This window comes from Crocodylus porosus, unplaced genomic scaffold (genome assembly GCF_001723895.1).
Source record: "Crocodylus porosus isolate Cpor-Errol unplaced genomic scaffold, CroPor_comp1, whole genome shotgun sequence".
In the NCBI taxonomy this organism is placed as follows: domain Eukaryota; kingdom Metazoa; phylum Chordata; order Crocodylia; family Crocodylidae; genus Crocodylus; species Crocodylus porosus.
Window position 1 is genome coordinate 27,733,748 of NW_017728913.1, and position 11,787 is coordinate 27,745,534.

The following is an 11,787-nucleotide window of genomic DNA, read 5'->3' on the forward strand; positions in this document are numbered from 1 at the left end:
ATGCAGTACTCCAACTGCAGCCTCACCAGTGTCGCAAAAAGGGGGAGGATCACCTCCCTGGACCTGCTTGAGATGCATCTGTGGATACATGACAAGGTGAGGTTGGCCTTCCTAACTGCATCCCCACACTGCTGGCCCATGTTCATCTTAGCATCAATAATAATTCCGAGATCCTTTTCTGCCTCTGCACTGATGATAAGGAAGTTCTCCAGCCTGTAGTTATGCAGCTGGTTCTTCCTCCCCAGGTTCAGCACCTTGCACTTGTCAGTGTTGAAACGCACCCTGTTCTCATCCACCCACCCCGTAACCTGTCTAGGTCTGATTGCAGCCTATTTCTCCCTTCTAGCATGCCCACATCCCCCCACATCTTAGTGTCATCTGTGAATTTGAACAGGGTGTTTTTTCCCCCCCTCGTCCAAGTCACTGATGAAGATGTTGAATAGTGTGGGCCTGAGGACCGAGCTTTGCAGAACCCCACTGCCCATATCCCTCCAGGTCAACAAAGACCCATCCACTACCATTCTCTGGGTGTTGCCCTCCAGCCAGTTAGTGACCCAATTGACTGTGTAGGTGTCAATGCCACAGTCCCCTGGTTTTTTAATGAGAATGGGGTGAGAGACAGTATCGAAGGCCTTCCTAATATCCAGAAAGACTATGTCTGCTGCTACCCCTGCATCTAAGGTTTTTTTGACCTGGTCATAGAAGGCCACTGGGTTGGTCTGACAGGATCTGCCTCTAATGAACCTGTGTTGGTCTCTCCTGCTGGCCTCTCATGGACATGCGCCATAATAATTTTCTCAAAAAGCTTACCCAGGATTGAGGTAAGACTAACTGTCCTATAGTTTTCTTGGTCCTCCTTCCTCCCTTTTTTGAAAATGGGAACCACATTGTCCCTTTTCCAGTCCTCTGGCACCACACCAGAGCACTACGAGTTCTCATAAAGCTGTGCCGGGGTCCTGCAATGACCTCTGCTAATTCCCTCAGCTCTCTGTCCATTACAGACCTCAATCATTACAGGCCATTCAGTAGAGGCCTGATACCATTGTATTTCAATCATTCCCAATCACTCTCATTCATCTGGGAACCAATTTACATGGGAGGGGTACATGACTCATACAGTTGCAAGATAGGGGATGCCTGGGCAGAGGACACAAGATGGAGACTTGACATACAAAATGGAAACTTGACATTACTTTGATTCAGTTACAAACACAGGCTTAAACCATATAATATCCATATGAAACAATAAAAATCAATAGGAAAATGATAATAATACAATATATACCAGTAAGAATCAATAGAAACCTAATAATAATACAATATAAAACAGGGGATATCCAAAACCAAAAACTTTCTACCAAAATAAAAATGTTAAAGCTTATCCTAAAACTGAGCTCACTTATGCTTTAGGGAATGGAGAGGAGAGAAAGACAAGCCAGAAATAATTAGGGAAGGGAAGGGAATGCATGTCTATCATATATAGAGAGATATATTTATATGTATTAAAAAAGAAAAACTGGTGGGGTTTCTACACTCCCAGTTTTGGGCTATGGGCTGAGGACAGAGAAGAGGATTGAGGTAGTGAACCAAAGACTGGCTCTGGTGTCATTAGGTTTTGACTTCCATGGCCACAGTCCACTCTTTGGTGAGAGGCAGTGAGTTGCTGGGAAGGGATGGCCTCCACCTCTCTTCACTGTGGAAGAGGCTCTTCTCCGCCAGACTGGCTGACCTGCTCCACCGGGCTTTAAACTAAGCCTGTCAGGGGATGGGGGGACTACCACCACTGCTGGCCCACTAAGCAACCCTTGTAAAGCCAGCAGGCCAAGGCACTTAAGGGAGTCTGCCCCTGCCCCTGCCCCTGCCCCGGTCCCAGCCCTGGAATGAGCTTTAGACAAGGCAAGGGCCGCCAAAGAGACACTTGCCTGCCTGTACACAAATGCCAGGAGCTTGGGGAATAAACAAGAGGAACTTCTCCTCCTGCTTAAGACAAATAATTATGATGTCATGGGGATAACAGAGACCTAGTGGGGCTCTACCCATGACTGGACCACAGGTATAGATGGCTATACCCTGTACAGGAGGGACTGAGTGGACAAAAGGGCCAGGGGTGTAGCTCTTTACATCAAGGAAAACTATGCATCCCTGCAAGCCAACATTGGTGCCCAGAGTGGATGACTGGAGAACCTCTGGGTTAAAATCCATGGGGAACACGGCAAAGGGGGCACAATGGTGGGAGTCTACTACAGACCTCCTGCCCCGGATCAAGAGCTTGACCACGAGTTCACCAGGGAATTGGCTGAGGCTGCACACTCCAGGTACATGGTTGTAACGGGAGACTTCAACTGCCCAGACATCTCGTGGGAAGAGCACTCTGCCAAATCTGAGCAGTTGCATAGCTTTCCTTCATGCTTGGATGAGCTCTGTCTGAAGCAAGAAGTCTACTGGCTGATGAGAGGTAGAGTGGTGCTCAACCTAGTTCTGGCAATGGGGGACAACCTAATCAGTGACCTAACAATTGAAGGGAAGCTGAGTGACAGTGAACATGAGCTGATAACCTTCATCATCCACTGTAAAACTGGCAAGTCAGTCAGCAATACAGAAGTCCTTGACTTCAGGAAAGCTGACTTTGGCAAGCTCAAGAGGCTTGTCAGTGAGGTCCTAAAAGGCCACAATCCAAAGGGGAGGGGAGTTCAGGATGAGTGGTTGCTCCTCATAGAAGCAATCCTGGATGCACAAGTAAAGTCTGTTTGATCTCAGAGAAAAGGCAACAAAAGGGCATAGCAGACCCCTTGGCTCTCCAGTAGACCTCCTGCATCTAAAAAGAAAGACCTACAAAGGATGAAGGACTGGATCCACCTCCAAGGACTGCACTGGTCTGAACCTGCAGGGAGTGAACCAGGACAGCCAAGGCTGCAACAGAACTCCAACTAGCTACAAGTATCAAGGATAATAAAAAGTCTTTTTTTAGATACGTGGGGAGCCTGAGGAAAAGCAAGGGCAACATTGGACCCCTGCTAAACCAGATGGGACAACTGACAACTGATGCCCATGAAAATGCAAACTTGCTAAATGGGTACTTTGTGTTGGTCTTTCACCAGAACCATGGGACACCTCTGCCCATTACAAGACAGGGAGGCCAAGGTGAGAGAGATTCCTTACCCTCCATCAATGATGACCTCATAAAGGAACACCTTGAAAAGCTGGATACTTTCAAGTCAACTGGCCATGATGCCTTACACCCCAAGGTACTTAATGAGCTGGCTAGCATCATAGTTCAGCCCCTGGCACAGATCTTTGAGAACTCCTGGTGCTCTGGTGAAGTCTCCAAAGATTAGAAGAATGCCAATGTGGTGCCTATCTTCAAGAAGGGGAGGAAAGTGGATGCAGCAAACTATAGGCCCATCAGCCTGACCTCTATTCCGGGGAAGGCCTTAGAAAAAATCATCAGAGGCCATCCTCAATGGACTTGACCAATCTTATTTCCTTTTATGACCAGGTGACCTATCACCTGGACAAGGGAGAAGAGTTTAATGTTGTATATCTTGACTTAAAAAAAGTCTTTGATCTGGTATCCCATGATGACCTCTTAGCAAAATTGGCTACCTGTGGCCTCGGCCTCACCACAATCTACCAGCTGGGGAATTGGCTCTGTGGGCAGAACCAGAGGTTGGTGGTTGATGGAAGTCAATCATCATGGTGCGCTGTGACCAGTGGGGTCCCTGAAGACTCTGTCTTTGGTCCTATACTATTCAACATCTTCATTAATGATGTTGACATTGGTATCAGAAGCAGACTGGCCAAGTTCACCAATGACACCAAACTTTGGGGTAAAGCATCCACATCTGATGACAGGAGAGCAATCCAGTCTGACCTTGACAGGCTCAGGAAATGGGCAGATGAGAACCTGATGGTGTTCAACACCGAAAAATGCAAGATTCTCCACCTTGGGAAGAATAACCTGAAACATGCTTATAGGCTTGGCAGTGCTACACTGGCTAGCACTACAAACAAAAGGGACTTGGAAGTCATGATTGACCACAAGATGAACATGAGCCTTCAGTGTGATGCTGCAGCTAGCAAAGCAAGCAAAACACTGGGCTGCATCCATAGATGCTTCTTAAGCAAATCTCAGGACGTCATTCTCCCATTGTACTCAGCCTTGGTGAGGCCACAGCTGGAGTACTGCATCCGGTTTTGGGCTACACAATTCAAAAAGGATGTGGAGAAGCTTGAGAGAGTCCAGAGGAGAGCCACATGCATGATCAGAGGTCAGGATAAGAGACCTTATGATGAGAGTCTGAGAGCCATGGGACTCTTCAACCTGGAAGAGCGCAGGTTCAGGAATGATCCAACATTATACAAGTTGGTTTTCATCATCTGTTCATGAACAAACCTACCCTATATATTCTTAAACTAGCCAATTGGCCATCATGAATGACGGAGTGTTTACATACATTGATACTACTAACTGAAGATTTACAGTGATCTAAACTTTAAAGTATCTCCATAAACTATATGACACATAAAACAATATACAAAGATATAGAAACATATACAGTAAAAGCTGTGTTAACTAGCATAAGTGAGGTAAGGGGGGTGCGAGGTTTCTAAAAACTCTGGTTATCTGAGGCAGGGTTTTCAACATTTTTAAAATCCCTTATGGAGCAGCGGGTGGGGAGTGGTGGTGGCTGCACGTGGAACATGGGTGGGAGGGGTGGTGGTGACCACATGTGGAGCAGAGATCCCACCATGTGGTGGGTGGCAGCAGCAATCACCGCATATGAGCTTCCTCCCGTCCCCCTCCCCCCCGCCTTTGCATCTAGCCAGCTGGTCAGAAATTCTGATTAATAGAGTATTCCGAATAGTACAATGCCAGTTAACACAGCTTTTACTGTATAACAATACACATACATACACACACACACACAGAGTTTTATATAGGTTTTATATAGCTATAGATTATTATATTGCTCATATACATACATATTGTTCCCCAAAAATGTAACTGGGGATGGGCAAGAGGAGCACCCTCCCTGAATGCCATTTTAGGAGGGAAGCTAGAATCGCTTCGTATCCAAGAAAAGGTCATGTCCTGGTAGCATATTCATGCCTGGGACTCCGAAACAGCCCACATCTGTTGTTGCTTTAAGAGAACCAGCCAGTGAATGTGAAGTATGTGGCTACAGTAGCAGTAGCTCATCTGGGAACTGTTTAGGAGTTGCCAGTATGGGTAAGACTGCTGGTCCCCACTCTTGCCCCACCAATTACCTCCCCCCATGTTTGGAACCGTGGGTGAGAGAGCTGGTAGATTACAACATGAAAATTATCAAGTGAAGCCAGATTTATTTTATAGACACTTCACTCTGAAAGCGATATTGCATTGGTTATGTGTTAATGGGAAAGCTTGGAAAACATATTACATTTATTATTTTTTCTATATTATTCAGGTAGATGGCATTAATATCATATTCTTTTTAAACTGTTATGAGTTGTGGACAACCAATGTATTCTTTTTTGAGGACGGGTATTTAAAATTTATGAGAGTCCTCATTTATAATGGAGACAAGGCACAGTGGTATCTTGGGGACTAACATGTTCAGGGAGCCATAAGTGTCATAGACAACAGCTTGTTTCATCAGATGCTGTGAGTGGATCTGCAGAGATCAGGAGTGCTAAACAGAAGGAAATAAAGTAATTCAAATACAAAGAATAGAGAAAGTGAGGGGAGAAAAGAATATGAGAAGAAGTCATGTCTGGAGGTAGGAACAGATATTACACATAAACCAGTTTAAGTGATCAGAAACTGGTTTAAACTTGTAACAGACTTTTAAGTTCAGTGCACATAAAACAGTTTCAAAATGACTAAAACTGGTTTAAAATAAACCATTTTGAATGTAGTATTAGACTTAAGAGATTTGGGTCAAACCAGTTTATGTCTCAGACCCCTTCCTGGTTTAAATTAAATCAGAGTCCCCCAGCATCCCAGATGCTTTGCAGCCCTGGGCTGAGCTGTCTGCTCCACAGAGCAGGGCTGGCCCCACCCCTTTGATCTCTAGCCAGAGCCCCTGTAGAGGCTGCAGGCACAGCAAGGTCTGCTTGGCTTCCCTACCCCCTTCCCCACTCCTGCTCAAGCAGGGATCCCTTCCTCCCATCTCCCACAGCACAGACCCCAGCCACACAGACCCTAGACATGTGGTATGCTAGCTAATGTTGAGAGGGGTGTGTGTGTGCGTGTGTGTGTGCGTGTGTGTGTGTCTCCAATTTCACTGGGACAGGAAAAAGACAGACAGGACAGCACCCACTTAGGGCTTTTTGGAGCTAATCAACAGGTCAGCTGGTAATGTCTCTCCATTCCTTCCTTTAAATAGCTGTTTAAGAGCTTGAACTTTTGCTTTCATAGATTTCATAGATAGAGTTACTAGATTTCTAGCATCAGAAGGGACCTGGTAGATCATGAGATCTGACCCCCTGCTGCAGGCAGGAAAGAGTGCTGGGGTTAACTAACCCCAGCCAGATGCCTCTCTAATCTCTTCTTGAACACCTCCAAGGTAGGGGAAAGCACCACCTCCCTTGAAAGCCCATTTCATATTTTGGCAACCTTTACCATAAAGAATTTCTTACTTATTTCCAATCTAAATCTATTCTCCTTCAGTTTGTGGTCATTATTTCTGGTAACCCCAAGGGGCGCCCTGGAAAACAAGAGTGTCCCCTATTCCCCACTGACTCCCCTGATGAGTTTGTAGGCAGCCACAAGATCGCTTCTCAGTCTTCTCTTGCAGAGGCTGAAGAGATTCAGGTCCCTCAGTTCATCTTTATAGGGTCTTACCTGCAGGCCCTGAACCATCTGAGTAGCCCTCCTCTGAACCCTCTCAAGGCTTTCTTGATGGGCTGCTAAATGCTTTGTTATCAGATCCCTGCTGCCTCCCTTACCTGTCAGGTTTGCTGCAGACAGTACGAAGAAGCAGAGATAGGGAGATTGAAAATCTCAGTTTCATCAACAAATGCATGCACTCCATTCCCTTCCCCACCCCCAACCTCTTTCCCTCAGAGTGCTAGCTGGGGACTGGCAACACTCCTGTCCCTTGAGCAGCAAGCAGGGAAAAGCCTGGGAGGTTGTGCAGGCAAGTTGGCGGTGTAAACCCTTCCTTAATCACAATGTTCTGCTGGGTCCTGCCCATGCCTCCCCCCACCCCATTTATCTCAGGACTATGGAATGGGAGGGAGGGCTGCTCTAGCACCCCCAGCTTCTAGCCTGACCCACTGCAGGCATGTGCCTGGATTTCCTCAGTCCAGAGGGAATGCCTGTACACTTGCAAGCTGATTAAACCTAGGTAAGTAAGACTAATCTGCAAAGATTGAATCAATTCATGCTCAGGCTTTTTGAATGCCTGTCCCTAGCCCAAGAGAGGGAAAGGTGGGTTGAAGAGATACAAAGGGATAAACAATGCAGTTAACCCACAGAGGGCTGTAAGCATTATAATAGCTAGTCCAGGTAATACAATAAGAATCAGGAGTCTCTGACGAGACCATATTTAATAAACTCTAGTCTATGAATGATTTCTTGTTCTATAGCTTTTTGTTCAAATTATTTAAAGTTTTGTTGTTTGAGAACAGTGTTCTGAGATCTATGGTGGAATATCCAGGGAGCTTAGAATGTTCTGCCACAGGCTTTCGTGTCTTTTTAGAATAGGTGTGTAAAATCATAGAATCATAGAAGTAGGGCTGGAAGGGACCTTGTAGATCTTCAAGTCCGACCCCCTGACCAAGCAGTAGAAAAACTGGGCTAAAATGATTCCAGCCAGGTAGGCATCAAGCCTCTTCTTAAAGACACAAAGGGTAGGAGCCAGCACTACTTCCCTTGGAAGTTGGTTCCAGATCCCAGCCACCCTAACTGTGAAGTAGTTCTTATGGATGTCTAATCTAAACCTACTCTATTGGTAACAAGGATATTCCTTGTTATGCCAGGGGACGTTAGGGGAAACAGGGTCTCTCCCAAACCCTTCTGGTCCCCCCTACTGAGTTTATAGATGGTCACCAGGACCCCCTCAGCCTTCTCTTCAAAAGGCTGAATAGGATTAGGTCCCTCAGTCTCTCATTGTAGGGTCTGCCCTGTTGTCCCTGGATCATGTGGGTGTCCCTCCTATGGACCTTCTCCATATCTCTCCTGAAGTGGGACGCACAGGACTGGACACAGTACTCCAGCTGTAGCCTGACCAGTATCACGTAGAGGGGGAGGATCATCTCCTTGGCCCTACTTGAGATGCACTTGTGGATGCACAACCAGGTCTGGTTAGCCCTGCCAACTGTGACCTCGCATTGTCGGCCCATGTTCATCTTGGAGTCAATAATGACTCCAAGGTCCCTTTCTGCCTCTGTGCTCTCAAGAAGGGAGTTTCCCATCTTATAAGTGTGCTGCTGGTTACTAATGCCCAAGCGCAGCACCCTGCACTTGTCAGTATTGAAATGCATCCTGTTTTTGTTAGCCCACCACTGTAACCTATCCAGGACTTGCTGCAGTCTTTCCCTCCCTACTAGCATGCTCACCTCACCCAAAATTTTGGTATCATCATCTAATTTAAACAGGTTGCTTTTTACCCCATCATCCAAATCACTGATAAAGAAATTGAACAGTGCGGACCCAAGGACCGAGCCCTGGGGGGCTCCACTTCCCACTTCTCCCCAGATCGAATATGACCCATCCACCACCACCCTCTGAGTACAACCCTTCAGCGAATCTGCAATCTATCTGACTGTGCATGCATCAATGCCACAGTCACCTAGTTTTTTAATGAGGATGGGGTGGGAGAAGGTGTCAAAAGTCTTGCTGAAGTCTAGAAAGACTACGTCCATAGCAACACCTGCATCCAATGCTTTTGTAACCTGATCATAAAATGCAATGAGGTTGGTCTAACATGACCTGCCCCTAATGAGACTGTGCTAGTTGCCCTTAAGCATCATCTCTGAAGCCAGCCCATCGCAGATGTGCTCCTTGATGATCTTCTCAAAGAGTTTCCCTAGGATTGAGGTAAGACTGACGGGCCTATAGTTACCCAGGTCCTCCCTCATCCCTTTTTTAGGGATTGGGACCACGTTGGCTATCTTCCAATCATCTGGCATCTGGCCCAAGCACCACAAGTGCTCGTAAAGCCATGCCAAGGGCCCTGCAATAACCCCTGCTACCTCCCTCAACACCCTGGGGTGGAGAGCATCTGGATCCGCTGATTTGAACATTTTCAGCCCCTCCAGAAGCTCTCTAACCCAGTCCTCCCCAACCTGAGGTCTGGAGACATTCCCCTTGATTCCGTCTTGCATATGGACATAAAAATGAACTTTGGATATTCACAGTTTTAAGACTAAGACAATTTATTTTCATCTTTTAAAATATATTTAGTAGTAGTATAATCTTTTTGCAAAACAGCTCTAAACTATATTTAGTTAGCTATAGGTGGATCAACACAGGGATTCTTTTCCTTAGTTGACAAAGATTTATTGTAGCTGCTTCTATGCCACTACTGTCTTTCCTTGTGATTAGTACGAAAAAGTCATATTCTGGTGCTACAGAAGTGTTTGGCTACCATTGTACTAGAGGATGAAAACCAGAACTATTAATTAAATACTGACTTCATGTAGAAAAACAACAAAGAAGTATTACTAAATTTCTAGTAGAGGTGAAACAATATTGGATGTTTTGCTTCACTTTGTTGTTGTTGTTTTGTTTTCTTCTATGCCATATGAGGAGGGTTCACAATCTTGAGCTGAACATGAGAAAAACTTAACCAAGAGCAATGAGTTCCATGATCTTTTTCACTTGATTTGGGTACATAATTATAAGTTGACTGTAGTTTGTCTGCAGTCAGGTCCATGTTCAGGAAGGCTTGTGAAACTTAAACAAACTTTCAACTAAGTCACATATTTTGAATTTTCATGAAAGCTGAATGTGATACAAAAAGCTGCTTTGCTCTGAATATTTCACATAGCTCTAGTTTTAAGCGTGTGGAAAAGGGTCAATCAGAATGAAGTACAAGTCATACATGTCCTTATACAAGTAATAACATTTAAAATAGCATCCCTGTGTTTAAGCAGGTTGGACAAGATGAACCTGGAGGTCCGTTCCTTCCCTATGATTCTATGATGCTTCTGTATATGCCTTATAATGGTTTCTTGAGACCTATTTTATGAAGTCTAAGTGTCCATAAGAGAATATTGAGCTGGTATAATTTACATCCCAAACAGTGAATAGAAGATGTAAAAAGAATCAATTCCTTTCTTTTGCCTGTTCCTCAGATGACTTAAAGTAATGTATTAGATGAATTTCCATGCAGATTTAAATTCTGAAGTATCATATTTACATTAATTAAGGGAATGTTACTGGAGGTGATTACAACTGTCTTCCTGGATAGGACAAGGTACCACAAAGCTGTAGCAGGGCAACTTCCCTGCCCCAGTACCCCTGCCAGCCTGGGGCTGGTTCATGGGGGAGTCTAGAGCTCCCCTTGGCTGCCATATGGAAGCAGCGCAGGGCTCGAGTAGCCCTGCCCAGCACACATGCAGACACACTCTCAGGAAAAGCTTTCTGCACAGTAATTACACATGTAGACAAACCCTGTATGATCTCTTTGAATTAGAGTGCAAAGGAATATTTTATACCCCTAATAGATCAAAACAATTTTCAACAACAATTGTTATATTTTACCATCTAACTACCATGTGCTTGTATAATACTATAATGACCACAAAACTCCCAAATAACCCAGAGAAATTACCTTATCAGCTAACCACCCTGTCAGAACTCAGGGTGACCATTCATCTAACCCATTTATGCCATTTCCTCAAGTCATCCCATATTCACACAGCCTGAGGAAATAGATAAATTTTACTGCATTCCCCCAAAACAAAAAACTCAATGGTCACGTCCACACATGCAAGCACGTGTTAAAATAGAAGTGCAAATTTGAGCTGGGGCTTTTTGCTTCAGCACATGTGCTCGGATATGCACTTTATTGTGGAGCAGATTGTGCCACTGGGGGCATAATAAACCTGCCTGGCTCCTCCTGGATCTTCTGGCAGGGGGAGCTAAAGCCTGGGGCCAGCACCTGTGCTGTCCCCAGCAGTATAAAAAGCTATCTTGTCCTGGTCCCAGCAGTATAAAAAGCCACCCTGGCAAGTAGTTCAGGGCTACTAGCTCTCAGGAGCTTCTGGGGCCCCACAAATTGGTACCTGGGGACACTACCCCTTGTGTCAGATGGACTGCTGAAACAGCTGTGAGAGTTCCTGGCACCTTCCACCCACTGCAGAAGTCTGGCAGTGAGGGCTGCTGCCTGGCTGTGACCTTGCTGTGCACCTGCCAGACTCAGATGGGGACTGCAGAGCCACTAGAGGCATCTCCCCTCTGGGCCAGTTGCCAGTTGGCTGTGGTTGCAGGGCTGACTTTGTGTGGCACTACCAACATTTGCAACCCCTTCCTGGCCACGTGGGCAGCTATCACCCGGAACATGTTCTGGGTGCGGTGGCCTGCTTTGAACTGTCAAAGCATGTCCTCCTGGCCCCATTTGTCCAGGAGGTCAGCCAAGCCAGATTGGTCCAAGGTGCCAGCTCTGAGCAGGCAGGGTGCTGCCACTGGCCATCTGTAGCAGGAATTCTGGTGTTTCCTTTTCAAAAATTGAAAAATCCCTGATTAAAAAAATCACAAAGACCCCAGCCAGGGCAGGGGTCAGGGACCTCAGGAGGGCTGGTGCAGGGAGAGGCTGGCTGTGGCAGAGGTTGGGAGCCTTGAGGGGGTTGCAGGGG